The sequence below is a fragment of the Ascaphus truei genome, unplaced genomic scaffold (genome assembly GCF_040206685.1).
Source record: "Ascaphus truei isolate aAscTru1 unplaced genomic scaffold, aAscTru1.hap1 HAP1_SCAFFOLD_1429, whole genome shotgun sequence".
In the NCBI taxonomy this organism is placed as follows: Eukaryota; Metazoa; Chordata; class Amphibia; order Anura; family Ascaphidae; genus Ascaphus; species Ascaphus truei.
Window position 1 is genome coordinate 66,760 of NW_027454312.1, and position 19,841 is coordinate 86,600.

At 48.2% G+C, this 19,841-nt stretch overlaps 1 protein-coding gene across 2 annotated transcripts in view; it reads right to left on the reverse strand.

Annotated features, from left to right (window-relative positions):
* LOC142475919 (8-oxo-dGDP phosphatase NUDT18-like) overlaps nt 1-19,529 on the reverse strand; it is a 73,869-nt gene extending 54,340 nt beyond the window's left edge. The window contains exon 1 of one of the 2 annotated variants that reach the window (XM_075581579.1): nt 16,107-19,529. The gene's annotated coding sequence lies outside the window, so the exon portion shown is untranslated. Of the gene's footprint in view, nt 1-16,080 lie in introns of both variants that reach the window. The other variant, XM_075581580.1, reaches the window with a different exon arrangement.
* Nucleotides 19,530-19,841: the final 312 nt, after the last annotated feature.

Genomic DNA, 19,841 nt, shown 5'->3' on the forward strand with positions numbered 1-19,841 from the left:
CTCTCTCTCTGGCGTTATAGCTGTCACTATCTCTCTGGCGTTATAGCTGTCACTCTCTCTGGCATTATAGCTGTCACTCTCTGGCGTTATAGCTGTCACTCTCTCTCTGGCGTTATAGCTGTCACTCTCTCTGGTGTTATAGCTGTCACTCTCTCTCTCTGGCGTTATAGCTGTCTCTCTCTCTCTGGCGTTATAGCTGTCACTCTCTCTGGCGTTATAGCTGTCACTCTCTCTGGCGTTATAGCTGTCACTCTCTCTCTGGCGTTAGAGCTGTCTCTCTCACTGGAGTAATAGCTGTCACTCTCTCTCTGGCGTTAAAGCTGTCACTCTCTCTAACGTTATAGCTGTCACTCTCTCTGGCGTTATAGCTGTCACTCTCTCTCTGGCGTTAGAGCTGTCACTCTCTCACTGGCGTTATAGTTGTCTCTCTCTCTCTGGCATTATAGCTGTCACTCTCTCTGGCGTTATAGCTGTCACTCTCTCTCTGGCGTTATAGCTGTCACTCTCTCTCTGGCGTTATAGCTGTCACTCTCTCTCTGGCGTTATAGCTGTCACTCGCTCTAGCGTTATAGCTGTCACTCTCTCTCTCTGGCGTTATAGCTGTCACTCTCTCTCTCTGGCGTTATTGCTGTCACTCTCTCTGGCGTTATAGCTGTCACTCTCTCTCTCTGGCGTTATAGCTGTCACTCTCTCTCTCTGGCATTATAGCTGTCACTCTCTCTCTCTGGCGTTATAGCTGTCACTCTCTCGCTCTGGCGTTATAGCTTTCATGCGCTCTCTCTGGCGTTATAGCTGTCACTCTCTCTGGCGTTATAGCGGTCTCTCTCTCTCTGGCATTATAGCTGTCACTCTCTCTCTGGCGTTATAGCTGTCACTCTCTTTGGCGTTATAGCAGTCTCTCTCTCTCTCTCTGGCGTTATAGCTCTCTCTCTCTCTCTGGCGTTATAGCGGTCTCTCTGTCTCTGGCGTTATAGCGGTCTCTCTCTCTCTGGCGTTATAGCTATCTCTCTCTCTCTGGCATTATAGCTGTCACTCTCTCTGGCGTTATAGCTGTCACTCTCTCTCTCTCTGGCATTATAGCTGTCACTCTCTCTCTGGCATTATAGCTGTCACTCTCTCTGGCGTTATAGCTGTCACTCTCTATCTCTGGCATTATAGCTGTCACTCTCTCTCTGGCGTTATAGCTGTCACTCTCTCTGGCATTATAGCTGTCTGTCTCTCTCTGGCGTTATAGCTGTCACTCTCTCTGGCGTTATAGCTGTCACTATCTCTCTCTGGCGTTATAGCTGTCACTCTCTCTGGCGTTATAGCTGTCTCTCTCTCTCTGGCGTTATAGCTGTCACTATCTCTCTGGCGTTATAGCTGTCACTCTCTCTGGCATTATAGCTGTCACTCTCTGGCGTTATAGCTGTCACTCTCTCTCTGGCGTTATAGCTGTCACTCTCTCTGGTGTTATAGCTGTCACTCTCTCTCTCTGGCATTATAGCTGTCTCTCTCTCTCTGGCGTTATAGCTGTCACTCTCTCTGGCGTTATAGCTGTCACTCTCTCTGGCGTTATAGCTGTCACTCTCTCTCTGGCGTTAGAGCTGTCTCTCTCACTGGAGTAATAGCTGTTACTCTCTCTCTGGCGTTAAAGCTGTCACTCTCTCTGGCGTTATAGCTGTCACTCTCTCTGGCGTTATAGCTGTCACTCTCTCTCTGGCGTTAGAGCTGTCACTCTCTCTCTGGCGTTATAGTTGTCTCTCTCTCTCTGGCATTATAGCTGTCACTCTCTCTGGCGTTATAGCTGTCACTCTCTCTCTGGCGTTATAGCTGTCACTCTCTCTCTGGCGTTATAGCTGTCACTCTCTCTCTGGCGTTATAGCTGTCACTCGCTCTAGCGTTATAGCTGTCACTCTCTCTCTCTGGCGTTATAGCTGTCACTCTCTCTGGCGTTATTGCTGTCACTCTCTCTGGCGTTATAGCTGTCACTCTCTCTCTCTGGCGTTATAGCTGTCACTCTCTCTCTCTGGCATTATAGCTGTCACTCTCTCTCTCTGGCGTTATAGCTGTCACTCTCTCGCTCTGGCGTTATAGCTTTCATGCGCTCTCTCTGGCGTTATAGCTGTCACTCTCTCTGGCGTTATAGCGGTCTCTCTCTCTGGCATTATAGCTGTCACTCTCTTTGGCGTTATAGCAGTCTCTCTCTCTCTCTCTGGCGTTATAGCTCTCTCTCTCTCTCTGGCGTTATAGCGGTCTCTCTGTTTCTGGCGTTATAGCGGTCTTTCTCTCTCTGGCGTTATAGCTGTCTCTCTCTCTCTGGCATTATAGCTGTCACTCTCTCTCTGGCGTTATAGCTGTCACTCTCTCTGGCGTTATAGCTGTCTCTCTCTCTCTGGCGTTATAGCTGTCTCTCTCTCTCTCTGGCATTATAGCTGTCACTCTCTCTGGCGTTATAGCGGTCTCTCTCTCTCTGGCGTTATAGCTGTCTCTCTCTCTCTGGCGTTATAGCTGTCACTCTCTCTCTCTGGCGTTATAGCTGTCATTCTCTCTGGCGTTATAGCTGTCACTCTCTCTCTGGCGTTAGAGCTGTCACTCTCTCTGGTGTTATAGCTGTCACTCTCTCTCTGGCGTTAGAGCTGTCACTCTCTCTCTGGCGTTAGAGCTGTCACTCTCTCTCTGGCGTTATAGCTTTCGCTCTCTCTGGCGTTGTAGCTGTCACTCTCTGTCTGGCGTTACAGCTGTCACTCTCTCTGGCGTTATAGCTGTCACTCTCTCTCTCTCTGGCATTATAGCTGTCACTCTCTCTCTGGCATTATAGCTGTCACTCTCTCTGGCGTTATAGCTGTCACTCTCTATCTCTGGCATTATAGCTGTCACTCTCTCTCTGGCATTATAGCTGTCACTCTCTCTGGCGTTATAGCTGTCACTCTCTCTCTCTGGCATTATAGCTGTCACTCTCTCTCTGGCATTATAGCTGTCACTCTCTCTCTCTCTGGCGTTATAGCTGTCACTCTCTCTCTCTGGCGTTATAGCTGTCACTCTCTCTGGCGTTATAGCTGTCTCTCTCTCTCTGGCGTTATAGCTGTCAATCTCTCTCTCTGGCGTTATAGCTGTCACTCTCTCTGGCATTATAGCTGTCTGTCTCTCTCTGGCGTTATAGCTGTCACTCTCTCTGGCGTTATAGCTGTCACTCTCTCTCTCTGGCGTTATAGCTGTCACTCTCTCTGGCGTTATAGCTGTCTCTCTCTCTCTGGCGTTATAGCTGTCACTATCTCTCTGGCGTTATAGCTGTCACTCTCTCTGGCATTATAGCTGTCACTCTCTGGCGTTATAGCTGTCACTCTCTCTGGCGTTATAGCTGTCACTCTCTCTGGCGTTATAGCTGTCTCTCTCTCTCTCTGGCGTTATAGCTGTCACTCTCTCTGGCGTTATAGCTGTCACTCTCTCTGGCGTTATAGCTGTCACTCTCTCTCTCTGGCATTATAGCTGTCACTCTCTCTCTGGCGTTATAGCTGTCACTCTCTCTGGCGTTATAGCTGTCACTCGCTCTCTGGCGTTATTGCTGTCACTCTCTCTGGCATTATAGCTGTCACTCTCTCTCTCTGGCGTTATAGCTGTCACTCTCTCTCTCTGGCGTTATAGCTGTCACTCTCTCTCTGGCGTTATAGCTGTCACTCTTTCTGGCGTTATAGCTGTCACTCTCTCTGGCGTTATAGCTGTCACTCTCTCTCTGGCGTTATAGCTGTCACTCTCTCTCTGGCGTTATAGCTGTCACTCTCTCTCTGGCGTTATAGCTGTCACTCTCTCTCTGGCGTTATAGCTGTCACTCTCTCTGGCGTTATAGCTGTCTCTCTCTCTCTCTGGCGTTATAGCTGTCACTCTCTCTGGCGTTATAGCTGTCACTCTCTCTCTCTGGCGTTATAGCTGTCACTCTCTCTCTGGCGTTATAGCTGTCACTCTCTCTGGCATTATAGCTGTCACTCTCTCTCTCTGGCATTATAGCTGTCTCTCTCTCTCTCTGGCGTTATAGCTGTCACTCTCTCTGGCGTTATAGCTGTCACTCTCTCTCTGGCGTTAGAGCTGTCTCTCTCACTGGAGTAATAGCTGTCACTCTCTCTCTCTCTGGCGTTAAAGCTGTCACTCTCTCTGGCGTTATAGCTGTCACTCTCTCTGGCGTTATAGCTGTCACTCTCTCTCTGGCGTTAGAGCTGTCACTCTCTCTCTGGCGTTATAGTTGTCTCTCTCTCTCTGGCATTATAGCTGTCACTCTCTCTGGCGTTATAGCTGTCACTCTCTCTCTGGCGTTATAGCTGTCACTCTCTCTCTGGCGTTATAGCTGTCACTCTCTCTCTGGCGTTATAGCTGTCACTCGCTCTAGCGTTATAGCTGTCACTTTCTCTCTCTGGCGTTATAGCTGTCACTCTCTCTCTCTGGCGTTATTGCTGTCAACCTCTCTGGCGTTATAGCTGTCACTCTCTCTCTCTGGCGTTATAGCTGTCACTCTCTCTCTCTGGCATTATAGCTGTCACTCTCTCTCTCTGGCGTTATAGCTGTCACTCTCTCGCTCTGGCGTTATAGCTTTCATGCGCTCTCTCTGGCGTTATAGCTGTCACTCTCTCTGGCGTTATAGCGGTCTCTCTCTCTCTGGCATTATAGCTGTCACTATCTCTCTGGCGTTATAGCTGTCACTCTCTTTGGCGTTATAGCAGTCTCTCTCTCTCTCTGGCGTTATAGCTCTCTCTCTGGCGTTATAGCGGTCTCTCTGTCTCTGGCGTTATAGCGGTCTCTCTCTCTCTGGCGTTATAGCTGTCTCTCTCTCTCTGGCATTATAGCTGTCACTCTCTCTCTGGCGTTATAGCTGTCACTCTCTCTCTGGCGTTATAGCTGTCTCTCTCTCTCTGGCGTTATAGCTGTCTCTCTCTCTCTGGCATTATAGCTGTCACTCTCTCTGGCGTTATAGCGGTCTCTCTCTCTCTGGCGTTATAGCTGTCTCTCTCTCTCTGGCGTTATAGCTGTCACTCTCTCTCTCTGGCGTTATAGCTGTCACTCTCTCTGGCGTTATAGCTGTCACTCTCTCTCTGGCGTTAGAGCTGTCACTCTCTCTGGCGTTATAGCTGTCACTCTCTCTCTGGCGTTATAGCTGTCACTCTCTCTGGCATTATAGCTGTCACTCTCTGGCGTTATAGCTGTCACTCTCTCTGGCGTTATAGCTGTCACTCTCTCTGGCGTTATAGCTGTCTCTCTCTCTCTCTGGCGTTATAGCTGTCACTCTCTCTGGCGTTATAGCTGTCACTCTCTCTGGCGTTATAGCTGTCACTCTCTCTCTCTGGCATTATAGCTGTCACTCTCTCTCTGGCGTTATAGCTGTCACTCTCTCTGGCGTTATAGCTGTCACTCGCTCTCTGGCGTTATTGCTGTCACTCTCTCTGGCATTATAGCTGTCACTCTCTCTCTCTGGCGTTATAGCTGTCACTCTCTCTCTCTGGCGTTATAGCTGTCACTCTCTCTCTGGCGTTATAGCTGTCACTCTTTCTGGCGTTATAGCTGTCACTCTCTCTGGCGTTATAGCTGTCACTCTCTCTCTGGCGTTATAGCTGTCACTCTCTCTCTGGCGTTATAGCTGTCACTCTCTCTCTGGCGTTATAGCTGTCACTCTCTCTCTGGCGTTATAGCTGTCACTCTCTCTGGCGTTATAGCTGTCTCTCTCTCTCTCTGGCGTTATAGCTGTCACTCTCTCTGGCGTTATAGCTGTCACTCTCTCTCTCTGGCGTTATAGCTGTCACTCTCTCTCTGGCGTTATAGCTGTCACTCTCTCTGGCATTATAGCTGTCACTCTCTCTCTCTGGCATTATAGCTGTCTCTCTCTCTCTCTGGCGTTATAGCTGTCACTCTCTCTGGCGTTATAGCTGTCACTCTCTCTCTGGCGTTAGAGCTGTCTCTCTCACTGGAGTAATAGCTGTCACTCTCTCTCTCTCTGGCGTTAAAGCTGTCACTCTCTCTGGCGTTATAGCTGTCACTCTCTCTGGCGTTATAGCTGTCACTCTCTCTCTGGCGTTAGAGCTGTCACTCTCTCTCTGGCGTTATAGTTGTCTCTCTCTCTCTGGCATTATAGCTGTCACTCTCTCTGGCGTTATAGCTGTCACTCTCTCTCTGGCGTTATAGCTGTCACTCTCTCTCTGGCGTTATAGCTGTCACTCTCTCTCTGGCGTTATAGCTGTCACTCGCTCTAGCGTTATAGCTGTCACTTTCTCTCTCTGGCGTTATAGCTGTCACTCTCTCTCTCTGGCGTTATTGCTGTCAACCTCTCTGGCGTTATAGCTGTCACTCTCTCTCTCTGGCGTTATAGCTGTCACTCTCTCTCTCTGGCATTATAGCTGTCACTCTCTCTCTCTGGCGTTATAGCTGTCACTCTCTCGCTCTGGCGTTATAGCTTTCATGCGCTCTCTCTGGCGTTATAGCTGTCACTCTCTCTGGCGTTATAGCGGTCTCTCTCTCTCTGGCATTATAGCTGTCACTATCTCTCTGGCGTTATAGCTGTCACTCTCTTTGGCGTTATAGCAGTCTCTCTCTCTCTCTGGCGTTATAGCTCTCTCTCTCTCTCTGGCGTTATAGCGGTCTCTCTGTCTCTGGCGTTATAGCGGTCTCTCTCTCTCTGGCGTTATAGCTGTCTCTCTCTCTCTGGCATTATAGCTGTCACTCTCTCTCTGGCGTTATAGCTGTCACTCTCTCTCTGGCGTTATAGCTGTCTCTCTCTCTCTGGCGTTATAGCTGTCTCTCTCTCTCTGGCATTATAGCTGTCACTCTCTCTGGCGTTATAGCGGTCTCTCTCTCTCTGGCGTTATAGCTGTCTCTCTCTCTCTGGCGTTATAGCTGTCACTCTCTCTCTCTGGCGTTATAGCTGTCACTCTCTCTGGCGTTATAGCTGTCACTCTCTCTCTGGCGTTAGAGCTGTCACTCTCTCTGGCGTTATAGCTGTCACTCTCTCTCTGGCGTTAGAGCTGTCACTCTCTCTCTGGCGTTATAGCTTTCGGTCTCTCTGGCGTTGTAGCTGTCACTCTCTGTCTGGCGTTACAGCTGTCACTCTCTCTGGCGTTATAGCTGTCACTCTCTCTCTCTCTGGCATTATAGCTGTCACTCTCTCTCTGGCATTATAGCTGTCACTCTCTCTCTGGCGTTATAGCTGTCACGCTCTCTGGCGTTATAGCTGTCTCTCTCTCTCTGGCGTTATAGCTGTCTCTCTCTCTCTGGCGTTATAGCTGTCACTCTCTCTCTCTGGCGTTATAGCTGTCACTCTCTCTCTGGCGTTATAGCTGTCACTCTCTCTGGCGTTATAGCTGTCTCTCTCTGGCGTTATAGCTGTCTCTCTCTCTCTGGCATTATAGCTGTCACTCTCTCTGGCGTTATAGCGGTCTCTCTCTCTCTGGCGTTATAGCTGTCTCTCTCTCTCTGGCGTTATAGCTGTCACTCTCTCTCTCTGGCGTTATAGCTGTCACTCTCTCTGGCGTTATAGCTGTCACTCTCTCTCTGGCGTTAGAGCTGTCACTCTCTCTGGCGTTATAGCTGTCACTCTCTCTCTGGCGTTAGAGCTGTCACTCTCTCTCTGGCGTTATAGCTTTCGCTCTCTCTGGCGTTGTAGCTGTCACTCTCTGTCTGGCGTTACAGCTGTCACTCTCTCTGGCGTTATAGCTGTCACTCTCTCTCTCTCTGGCATTATAGCTGTCACTCTCTCTCTGGCATTATAGCTGTCACTCTCTCTGGCGTTATAGCTGTCACTCTCTCTCTCTGGCATTATAGCTGTCACTCTCTCTCTGGCATTATAGCTGTCACTCTCTCTGGCGTTATAGCTGTCACTCTCTCTCTCTGGCATTATAGCTGTCACTCTCTCTCTGGCATTATAGCTGTCACTCTCTCTCTCTGGCGTTATAGCTGTCACTCTCTCTCTCTGGCGTTATAGCTGTCACTCTCTCTGGCGTTATAGCTGTCTCTCTCTCTCTGGCGTTATAGCTGTCAATCTCTCTCTCTGGCATTATAGCTGTCTGTCTCTCTCTGGCGTTATAGCTGTCACTCTCTCTGGCGTTATAGCTGTCACTCTCTCTCTCTGGCGTTATAGCTGTCACTCTCTCTGGCGTTATAGCTGTCTCTCTCTCTCTGGCGTTATAGCTGTCACTATCCCTCTGGCGTTATAGCTGTCACTCTCTCTGGCATTATAGCTGTCACTCTCTGGCGTTATAGCTGTCACTCTCTCTGGCGTTATAGCTGTCACTCTCTCTGGCGTTATAGCTGTCTCTCTCTCTCTCTGGCGTTATAGCTGTCACTCTCTCTGGCGTTATAGCTGTCACTCTCTCTCTCTGGCATTATAGCTGTCACTCTCTCTCTGGCGTTATAGCTGTCACTCTCTCTGGCGTTATAGCTGTCACTCGCTCTCTGGCGTTATAGCTGTCACTCTCTCTGGCATTATAGCTGTCACTCTCTCTCTCTGGCGTTATAGCTGTCACTCTCTCTCTCTCTGGCGTTATAGCTGTCACTCTCTCTCTGGCGTTATAGCTGTCACTCTCTCTGGCGTTATAGCTGTCACTCTCTCTGGCGTTATAGCTGTCACTCTCTCTCTCTGGCGTTATAGCTGTCACTCTCTCTCTGGCGTTATAGCTGTCACTCTCTCTCTGGCGTTATAGCTGTCACTCTCTCTCTGGCGTTATAGCTGTCACTCTCTCTGGCGTTATAGCTGTCTCTCTCTCTCTCTGGCGTTATAGCTGTCACTCTCTCTGGCGTTATAGCTGTCACTCTCTCTCTCTGGCGTTATAGCTGTCACTCTCTCTCTGGCGTTATAGCTGTCACTCTCTCTGGCATTATAGCTGTCACTCTCTCTCTCTGGCATTATAGCTGTCTCTCTCTCTCTGGCGTTATAGCTGTCACTCTCTCTCTGGCGTTAGAGCTGTCTCTCTCACTGGAGTAATAGCTGTCACTCTCTCTCTCTGGCGTTAAAGCTGTCACTCTCTCTGGCGTTATAGCTGTCACTCTCTCTGGCGTTATAGCTGTCACTCTCTCTCTGGCGTTAGAGCTGTCACTCTCTCTCTGGCGTTATAGTTGTCTCTCTCTCTCTGGCATTATAGCTGTCACTCTCTCTGGCGTTATAGCTGTCACTCTCTCTCTGGCGTTATAGCTGTCACTCTCTCTCTGGCGTTAGAGCTGTCTCTCTCACTGGAGTAATAGCTGTCACTCTCTCTCTCTGGCGTTAAAGCTGTCACTCTCTCTGGCGTTATAGCTGTCACTCTCTCTGGCGTTATAGCTGTCACTCTCTCTCTGGCGTTAGAGCTGTCACTCTCTCTCTGGCGTTATAGTTGTCTCTCTCTCTCTGGCATTATAGCTGTCTCTCTCTCTGGCGTTATAGCTGTCACTCTCTCTCTGGCGTTATAGCTGTCACTCTCTCTCTGGCGTTATAGCTGTCACTCTCTCTCTGGCGTTATAGCTGTCACTCGCTCTAGCGTTATAGCTGTCACTTTCTCTCTCTGGCGTTATAGCTGTCACTCTCTCTCTCTGGCGTTATTGCTGTCAACCTCTCTGGCGTTATTGCTGTCACTCTCTCTCTCTGGCGTTATAGCTGTCACTCTCTCTCTCTGGCATTATAGCTGTCACTCTCTCTCTCTGGCGTTATAGCTGTCACTCTCTCGCTCTGGCGTTATAGCTTTCATGCGCTCTTTCTGGCGTTATAGCTGTCACTCTCTCTGGCGTTATAGCGGTCTCTCTCTCTCTGGCATTATAGCTGTCACTCTCTCTCTGGCGTTATAGCTGTCACTCTCTTTGGCGTTATAGCAGTCTCTCTCTCTCTCTGGCGTTATAGCTCTCTCTCTCTCTCTGGCGTTATAGCGGTCTCTCTGTCTCTGGCGTTATAGCGGTCTCTCTCTCTCTGGCGTTATAGCTGTCTCTCTCTCTCTGGCATTATAGCTGTCACTCTCTCTCTGGCGTTATAGCTGTCACTCTCTCTCTGGCGTTATAGCTGTCTCTCTCTCTCTGGCGTTATAGCTGTCTCTCTCTCTCTGGCATTATAGCTGTCACTCTCTCTGGCGTTATAGCGGTCTCTCTCTCTCTGGCGTTATAGCTGTCTCTCTCTCTCTGGCGTTATAGCTGTCACTCTCTCTCTCTGGCGTTATAGCTGTCACTCTCTCTGGCGTTATAGCTGTCACTCTCTCTCTGGCGTTAGAGCTGTCACTCTCTCTCTGGCGTTAGAGCTGTGACTCTCTCTCTGGCGTTATAGCTTTCGCTCTCTCTGGCGTTGTAGCTGTCACTCTCTGTCTGGCGTTACAGCTGTCACTCTCTCTGGCGTTATAGCTGTCACTCTCTCTCTCTCTGGCATTATAGCTGTCACTCTCTCTCTGGCATTATAGCTGTCACTCTCTCTCTGGCGTTATAGCTGTCACTCTCTCTGGCGTTATAGCTGTCTCTCTCTCTCTGGCGTTATAGCTGTCTCTCTCTCTCTGGCATTATAGCTGTCACTCTCTCTGGCGTTATAGCGGTCTCTCTCTCTCTGGCGTTATAGCTGTCTCTCTCTCTCTGGCGTTATAGCTGTCACTCTCTCTCTCTGGCGTTATAGCGGTCTCTCTGTCTCTGGCGTTATAGCGGTCTCTCTCTCTCTGGCGTTAGAGCTGTCTCTCTCTCTCTGGCGTTATAGCTGTCACTCTCTCTCTGGCGTTATAGCTGTCACTCTCTCTGGCGTTATAGCTGTCTCTCTCTGGCGTTATAGCTGTCTCTCTCTCTCTGGCATTATAGCTGTCACTCTCTCTGGCGTTATAGCGGTCTCTCTCTCTCTGGCGTTATAGCTGTCTCTCTCTCTCTGGCGTTATAGCTGTGACTCTCTCTCTCTGGCGTTATAGCTGTCACTCTCTCTGGCGTTATAGCTGTCACTCTCTCTCTGGCGTTAGAGCTGTCACTCTCTCTGGCGTTATAGCTGTCACTCTCTCTCTGGCGTTAGAGCTGTCACTCTCTCTCTGGCGTTATAGCTTTCGCTCTCTCTGGCGTTGTAGCTGTCACTCTCTGTCTGGCGTTACAGCTGTCACTCTCTCTGGCGTTATAGCTGTCACTCTCTCTCTCTCTGGCATTATAGCTGTCACTCTCTCTCTGGCATTATAGCTGTCACTCTCTCTGGCGTTATAGCTGTCACTCTCTCTCTCTGGCATTATAGCTGTCACTCTCTCTCTGGCATTATAGCTGTCACTCTCTCTGGCGTTATAGCTGTCACTCTCTCTCTCTCTGGCATTATAGCTGTCACTCTCTCTCTGGCATTATAGCTGTCACTCTCTCTCTCTGGCGTTATAGCTGTCACTCTCTCTCTCTGGCGTTATAGCTGTCACTCTCTCTGGCGTTATAGCTGTCTCTCTCTCTCTGGCGTTATAGCTGTCAATCTCTCTCTCTGGCGTTATAGCTGTCACTCTCTCTGGCATTATAGCTGTCTGTCTCTCTCTGGCGTTATAGCTGTCACTCTCTCTGGCGTTATAGCTGTCACTCTCTCTCTCTCTGGCGTTATAGCTGTCACTCTCTCTGGCGTTATAGCTGTCTCTCTCTCTCTGGCGTTATAGCTGTCACTATCTCTCTGGCGTTATAGCTGTCACTCTCTCTGGCATTATAGCTGTCACTCTCTGGCGTTATAGCTGTCACTCTCTCTGGCGTTATAGCTGTCACTCTCTCTGGCGTTATAGCTGTCTCTCTCTCTCTCTGGCGTTATAGCTGTCACTCTCTCTGGCGTTATAGCTGTCACTCTCTCTCTCTGGCATTATAGCTGTCACTCTCTCTCTGGCGTTATAGCTGTCACTCGCTCTCTGGCGTTATAGCTGTCACTCTCTCTGGCATTATAGCTGTCACTCTCTCTCTCTGGCGTTATAGCTGTCACTCTCTCTCTCTGGCGTTATAGCTGTCACTCTCTCTCTGGCGTTATAGCTGTCACTCTCTCTGGCGTTATAGCTGTCACTCTCTCTGGCGTTATAGCTGTCACTCTCTCTCTCTGGCGTTATAGCTGTCACTCTCTCTCTGGCGTTATAGCTGTCACTCTCTCTCTGGCGTTATAGCTGTCACTCTCTCTCTGGCGTTATAGCTGTCACTCTCTCTGGCGTTATAGCTGTCTCTCTCTCTCTCTGGCGTTATAGCTGTCACTCTCTCTGGCGTTATAGCTGTCACTCTCTCTCTCTGGCGTTATAGCTGTCACTCTCTCTCTGGCGTTATAGCTGTCACTCTCTCTGGCATTATAGCTGTCACTCTCTCTCTCTGGCATTATAGCTGTCTCTCTCTCTCTGGCGTTATAGCTGTCACTCTCTCTGGCGTTATAGCTGTCACTCTCTCTGGCGTTATAGCTGTCACTCTCTCTCTGGCGTTAGAGCTGTCTCTCTCACTGGAGAAATAGCTGTCACTCTCTCTCTGGCGTTAAAGCTGTCACTCTCTCTGGCGTTATAGCTGTCACTCTCTCTGGCGTTATAGCTGTCACTCTCTCTCTGGCGTTAGAGCTGTCACTCTCTCTCTGGCGTTATAGTTGTCTCTCTCTCTCTGGCATTATAGCTGTCACTCTCTCTGGCGTTATAGCTGTCACTCTCTCTCTGGCGTTATAGCTGTCACTCTCTCTCTGGCGTTATAGCTGTCACTCTCTCTCTGGCGTTATAGCTGTCACTCGCTCTAGCGTTAAAGCTGTCACTCTCTCTCTCTGGCGTTATAGCTGTCACTCTCTCTCTCTGGCGTTATTGCTGTCACTCTCTCTGGCGTTATAGCTGTCACTCTCTCTCTCTGGCGTTATAGCTGTCACTCTCTCTCTCTGGCGTTATAGCTGTCACTCTCTCTCTCTGGCGTTATAGCTGTCACTCTCTCGCTCTGGCGTTATAGCTTTCATGCGCTCTCTCTGGCGTTATAGCTGTCACTCTCTCTGGCGTTATAGCGGTCTCTCTCTCTCTGGCATTATAGCTGTCACTCTCTCTCTGGCGTTATAGCTGTCACTCTCTTTGGCGTTATAGCAGTCTCTCTCTCTCTCTGGCGTTATAGCTCTCTCTCTCTCTCTGGCGTTATAGCGGTCTCTCTGTCTCTGGCGTTATAGCGGTCTCTCTCTCTCTGGCGTTATAGCTGTCTCTCTCTCTCTGGCGTTATAGCTGTCACTCTCTCTCTGGCGTTATAGCTGTCACTCTCTCTCTCTGGCGTTATAGCTGTCTCTCTCTCTCTGGCGTTATAGCTGTCTCTCTCTCTCTGGCATTATAGCTGTCACTCTCTCTGGCGTTATAGCGGTCTCTCTCTCTCTGGCGTTATAGCTGTCTCTCTCTCTCTGGCGTTATAGCTGTCACTCTCTCTCTGGCGTTATAGCTGTCACTCTCTCTGGCGTTATAGCTGTCACTCTCTCTCTGGCGTTAGAGCTGTCACTCTCTCTGGCGTTATAGCTGTCACTCTCTCTCTGGCGTTAGAGCTGTCACTCTCTCTCTGGCGTTATAGCTTTCGCTCTCTCTGGCGTTGTAGCTGTCACTCTCTGTCTGGCGTTACAGCTGTCACTCTCTCTGGCGTTATAGCTGTCACTCTCTCTCTCTCTGGCATTATAGCTGTCACTCTCTCTCTGGCATTATAGCTGTCACTCTCTCTGGCGTTATAGCTGTCACTCTCTCTCTCTGGCATTATAGCTGTCACTCTCTCTCTGGCATTATAGCTGTCACTCTCTCTGGCGTTATAGCTGTCACTCTCTCTCTCTGGCATTATAGCTGTCACTCTCTCTCTGGCATTATAGCTGTCACTCTCTCTCTCTGGCGTTATAGCTGTCACTCTCTCTCTCTGGCGTTATAGCTGTCACTCTCTCTCTGGCATTATAGCTGTCACTCTCTCTCTCTGGCGTTATAGCTGTCTCCCTCTCTCTGGAGTTATAGCTGTCACTCTCTCTCTCTGGCATTATAGCTGTCACTCTCTCTCTAGCGTTATAGCTGTCACTCTCTCTCTGGCGTTATAGCTGTCACTCTCTCATTACATCTCTTTTTTTGTGGCTGTCTCATCATTACATAGCTCTCTCTCTCTGGCTGTCTCATAATTACAGCTCTCTCATCATTACATCTCTCTCTCTGGCTGTCTCATCATTACATCTCTCTCTCTCTCTCTCTCTCTTTCTGGCTTTCTCATCATTACATCTCTCTCTCTCTCTCTGGCTGTCTCATCATTACATCTCTCTCTCTCTCTGGCTGTCTCATCATTACATCTCTCTCTGGCTGTCTCATCATTACATCTCTCTCTCTCTCTCTCTGGCTGTCTCATCATTACAGCTCTCTCTCTCTGGCTGTCTCATCATTACATCTCTCTCTCTCTGGCTGTCTCATCATTACATCTCTCTCTGGCTGTCTCATTATTACATCTCTCTCTCTCTCTTTCTCTGGCTGTCTCCTCATTACATATCTCTCTCTCTCTGTCTCATCATTACATCTCTCTCTCTCTCTCTGGCTGTCTCATCATTACATATCTCTCTCTGGCTGTCTCATCATTACATCTCTCTCTGGCTGTCTCATCATTACATCTCTCTCTCTCTCTCTCTCTCTGGCTGTCTCATCGTTACACCTCTCTCTCATCATTACATATCTCTCTGGCTGTTTAATCATTACATCTCTCTCATCATTACATATCTGGCTGTCTCATCATTTACATACCTCTCTCATTACACATCTCTCTATCTGGCTGTCTCATCATTTACATACCTCTATCATTACACATCTCTCTCTCTGGCTGTCTCATTATTACATACCTCTCTCATTACACATCTCTCTCTCTGGCTGTCTCATCATTACATCTCTCTCTCTCTCTCTGGCAGTCTCATCATTACATCTCTCTCTCTGGCTGTCTCATCATTACATCTCTCTCTCTGGCTGTCTCATCATTACATCTCTCTCGCTCTGGCTGTCTCATCATTACATCTCTCTCTCTCTGGCTGTCTCATCGTTACATCTCTCTCTCTCTGGCTGTCTCATCATTACATCTCTCTCTCTGGCTGTCTCATCATTACATCTCTCTCTCTGGCTGTCTCATCATTGCATCTCTCTCTCTCTGGCTGTCTCATCGTTACATCTCTCTCTCTCTGGCTGTCTCATCATTACATCTCTCTCTCTCTGGCTGTCTCATCATTACATCTCTCTCTCTGGCTGTCTCATCGTCACATCTCTCTCTCTGGCTGTCATCATTACATCTCTCTCTGGCTGTCTCATCGTTACATCTCTCTCTCTGGCTGTCTCATCATTACATCTCTCTCTCTCTCTCTCTGGCTGTCTCATCGTTACATCTCTCTCTCTCTGGCTGTCTCATCATTACACCTCTCTCTGGCTGTCTCATCGTTACATCTCTCTCTCTGGCTGTCTCATCATTACATCTCTCTCTCTGGGTGTCTCATCGTTACATCTCTCTCTCTGGCTGTCTCATCATTACATCTCTCTCTCTCTGGCTGTCTCATCATTACATCTCTCTCTCTGGCTGTCTCATCATTACATCTCTCTCTCTCTGGCTGTCTCATCATTACATCTCTCTCTCTCTCTGGCTGTCTCATCATTACATCTCTCTCTCTGGCTGTCATCATTACATCTCTCTGGCTGTCTCATCATTACATCTCTCTCTCTGGCTGTCTCATCATTACATCTCTCTCTCTCTCTCTCTGGCTGTCTCATCATTACATCTCTCTCTCTCTCTGGCTGTCTCGTTACATCTCTCTCTGGCTGTCTCATCATTACATCTCTCTCTGGCTGTCTCATCATTACATCTCTCTCTGGCTGTCTCATTACATCTCTCTCTCTGGCTGTCTCATCATTACATCTCTCTCTGGCTGTCTCATCATTACATCTCTCTCTCTCTGGCTGTCTCATCATTACATCTCTCTCTCTGGCTGTCATCATTACATCTCTCTGGCTGTCATCATTACATCTCTCTGGCTGTCTCATCATTACATCTCTCTCTGGCTGTCTCATCATTACATCTCTCTCTGGCTGTCTCATCATTACATCTCTCTCTCTCTGGCTGTCTCATCATTACATCTCTCTCTCTGGCTGTCTCATCATTACATCTCTCTCTCTGGCTGTCTCATCATTACATCTCTCTCTGGTTGTCTCATTACATCTCTCTCACATTCTCAGTCTTTTATCACGTCTCACCTCCTAGCTATTCAGACCCGGAAGTGTGCTCTTCTCTTCCTCTCCTCCGATTGGTCACTGCAGAGTAAGCCTCTGCTCCTGATTGGATAAAGGTGCCTGCCACTCCCAGCGGTGGGCATTGCTTCATTTAAAGCGACAGACTGACACCTGACTCTCCTTTATACAGAGGTACATCACCAGTCCAATGGTTTATACAGTATGGAGTAAGTCTTCTGATCGGATGCACTGTATACACAGGGAACATATTTGTCCTAAGTGGTATATGGAGGGAATGTCCTGATCTTGGGATTTTCTCTACAGAGGGATATTACCAATCCCCTGGTGTTATATGGAGGGAATATCCCAAGGCTCCTTTATACAGAGGGACTGTATGGAGCCAATGTGTCAAAGCTCTGTTATACAGATGGACTGTATTAATAGCCTGGGTGTTGTATGGAGCCAATGTGTCGAAGGTCTGTTATACAGAGGGACTGTATTAAGTCCCTGGGTGTTGTATGGAGGGAGTATGCTGATTACAGGCTGTATGCTGTAGTGTATAGGACAGTGAGCAGCCAATCTTATTAGAGGATGTATCCCTATCAGTCAATCAGACCCCACACAGCATTAAAAACACTCTGCGTGAACAGAAAGGTTTATTTTATGGAGTATCAAAAAGGACAGAAAACGCCAAAATCCAGACTAACAACAAACATCAGGCACTTGTGGTGATTAGAAGGGTCAGCGTGACCTTATTACATTGATACAGGGTCACACTCGCATAGGACATGTCACTGTCATTGGGTCACTTTGGTGCTATATGGGACTGACCCTTTAACCATGTCACTAGGTCACTTTGGTCCTACATGGAACTGATCCTTTACCCATTTAAACATGTCACTGTCCTTGGATCGCGTTGGTCCTATGTGGAAACGACCCTTTAACCCATTAACCATGTCACTGACAGGCCAATTTGCTTCTATGTGGGACTGACTTTGACCCATTCATTATATCAATGTCATTAGGTCAGTTTGCTGATATGTGGGACTAACCCTTTAACCTTTCCCCTGCTGGAGAGGTTAGTCTTTGGCACGTGTGTATATAGTGACAGACACCACACATATATAAAGACCAAGGACACACAATAATCTGTTAAACATTAGGGTAGGACCCCGGGGATTATAGGGCCCAGTGCAGCGAAGCATTCAGAAACCTTCCATAAACTTCCTGCTTCCACATAGTACTCATAACCCCATCTCTAACACCATTAATCTCGCTCTCATGAGGCTTAATAGGTTTTATTTTTAACCCCAAATCCCACAGAATACACACGTGCGGCTCTTGTTGGGGGATGTCGAAGGGAATTATGTTTTCAATCATCTGTGTACAGGCCAGAAAAATATGCATGTCACACCATTTCTTTGTGGGACCTCTCCAATGTGGCAGCCGTTGTGAATTCCACTAAAACCACCATTATAACATCCCAGGTTTGGGACGATTGCAACATTTTTACCTCATTTAAGGCTGACCCGATAAAGCTCCTAACAAGTGAACCGTGTCTAATACTTTCTTTAGGATTTGTCGTTAGAGGTTTTGGGGGTTCGGCTTTTGGGGTTAAATTTAAAAACCTATTAAAACTGCTTATACCATTATGAATGGCAGGCCGGGTGTCAAACTGCAAATCCTATACACAGGACTTTAATAATACGTACTTAATTCCTACATAATGGAAATAATGTCATTTTAAACCAATAAAAACACACAGACCCCAAATTCCCATAAACCAAAGATTTTTTTTTTTTTTTACTGTTAGGAATTTAACAGTTTAGAATAAATTAATGAACCCCGCCACCTAAATATAATATTTATATGGACTTTCTGCTAAGGTTTTAGGTTAAGACATCACCCTAAACACTCCATGGCTCATTTCTGTAGCAGGGGAGTGGGGAGTTTCGGAAAGGAAACATATGCAGGCGAGATTGCACCTGACGTGGCAGCTCGGAGCAGTGTTAGGAGTATGCAGCCATCACAGAGGTGGCTGCGTCAAGCAGGGAGACCAATATGAGGACCATATCTGCCACCCAGGAGGTGGCTGTTTCAGGCAGAGTAGACACATAAAACCAGGATCCCACCGCAGAGGTGGCTGCTCTGTGTATAGTTAGCCATACAAAGCTAGGATTTCACCCCCAAGGTGGCTGCACCAAGCCGTGTAACATATATAAAACTAGATTGCTGAATATCGCCTCCTCCAGGGTGCAATGTGCAGGGCCGACACCTATGGAGGGAGGTAATCCTAACAGACTAAGCTCATCTCTCGGACCTGTCAGGAGCCTCCCGAGAGAGGAATGGGGTGATTAACTCCCTAATTACAGGAAGGAGGATAACGAGCCTGGTAACAAGGTGACAGAGGTAGGATTCATACCGCTGGGGAGGAGGGTGTAGTGATGAAACAGAAGTGTGTACGGTATACTTATCCAGAACTTTTTGGCTTGCACACACATCGGTGTGCATGTACTATATATACATTACGTGTGCAATATATATATGCAAACACGTACGTACAACAAATGAAAATCTAAGTAATTATAGTATCAGCACTGGACACAAAAAGATGATTAAAGGTGTTTGACCCATAACACAAGCTGTTACCCGAAGACTCGGTCCCCAGAAGGCCGGTAATGTCGGGTAACCGCTTGTGTTATGAGAATCATGTTTTTGTGCCCAGTGCTGACACTATAATTACTTACCTTTTCATTTATTTTTTCTAAATGACCTTTTTGTGAAGCACAGACACTGCCTTGTAGGAGATTAACCTTAGGAGTGTGCAGTCATTTGTCTGAGGTTCTGATATATATCCCCACCCTGCATCTCCAAATTGTAACACGCAAGTGTAGTGTGTGTCGGTTAGTTAGTGTGTGCACATCACATCCTTAAAATCCAGTGTTTGGCTGCTCATACTGCGTACATGAGAGGGTTACCTCCCTCTCACCAACACCAAATGATAGGAGGGCGAGTGATCAAGTGCAGCCCCTCATACTCCTGCGGATCAGTTCTCCGATTCGGACTGCACCAGCCTCTTCTTGGACCGGGATTTGACAGTTTTGGTGGAGGCCTGTAATGGGTCAGACAGGTAAGAGAAAGGGGGGTGAGAGGTATGTGTCCCTCACGTCTGTGTATTAGGAGGAGGTGGGAGGTATGTGTCCTTCACGTCTGCGTATTAGGAGGAGGTGGGAGGTATGTGTCCCTCACGTCTGTGTATTAGGAGGAGGTGGGAGGTATGTGTCCTTCACGTCTGTGTATTAGGAGGAGGTGGGAGGTATGTGTCCTTCACGTCTGTGTATTAGGAGGAGGTGAGAGGTATGTGTCCTTCACGTCTGTATTAGAAGGAGGTGAGAGGTATGTGTCCCTGACGTTTGTGTATTAGGAGGAGGTGAGAGGTATGTGTCCTTCACGTCTGTATTAGGAGGTGAGAGGTATGTGTCATTCACGTCTGTATTAGGAGGTGAGAGGTATGTGTCCCTGACGTTTGTGTATTAGGAGGAGGTGAGAGGTATGTGTCCCTGACGTTTGTGTATTAGGAGGAGGTGAGAGGTATGAGTCCTTTTCGTCTGTGTATTAGGAGGAGGTGGGAGGTATGTGTCCTTCACGTGTGTATTAGGAGGAGGTGAGAGGTATGTGTCCCTGACGTTTGTGTATTAGGAGGAGGTGAGAGGTATGTGTCCCTGACGTTTGTGTATTAGGAGGAGGTGAGAGGTATGT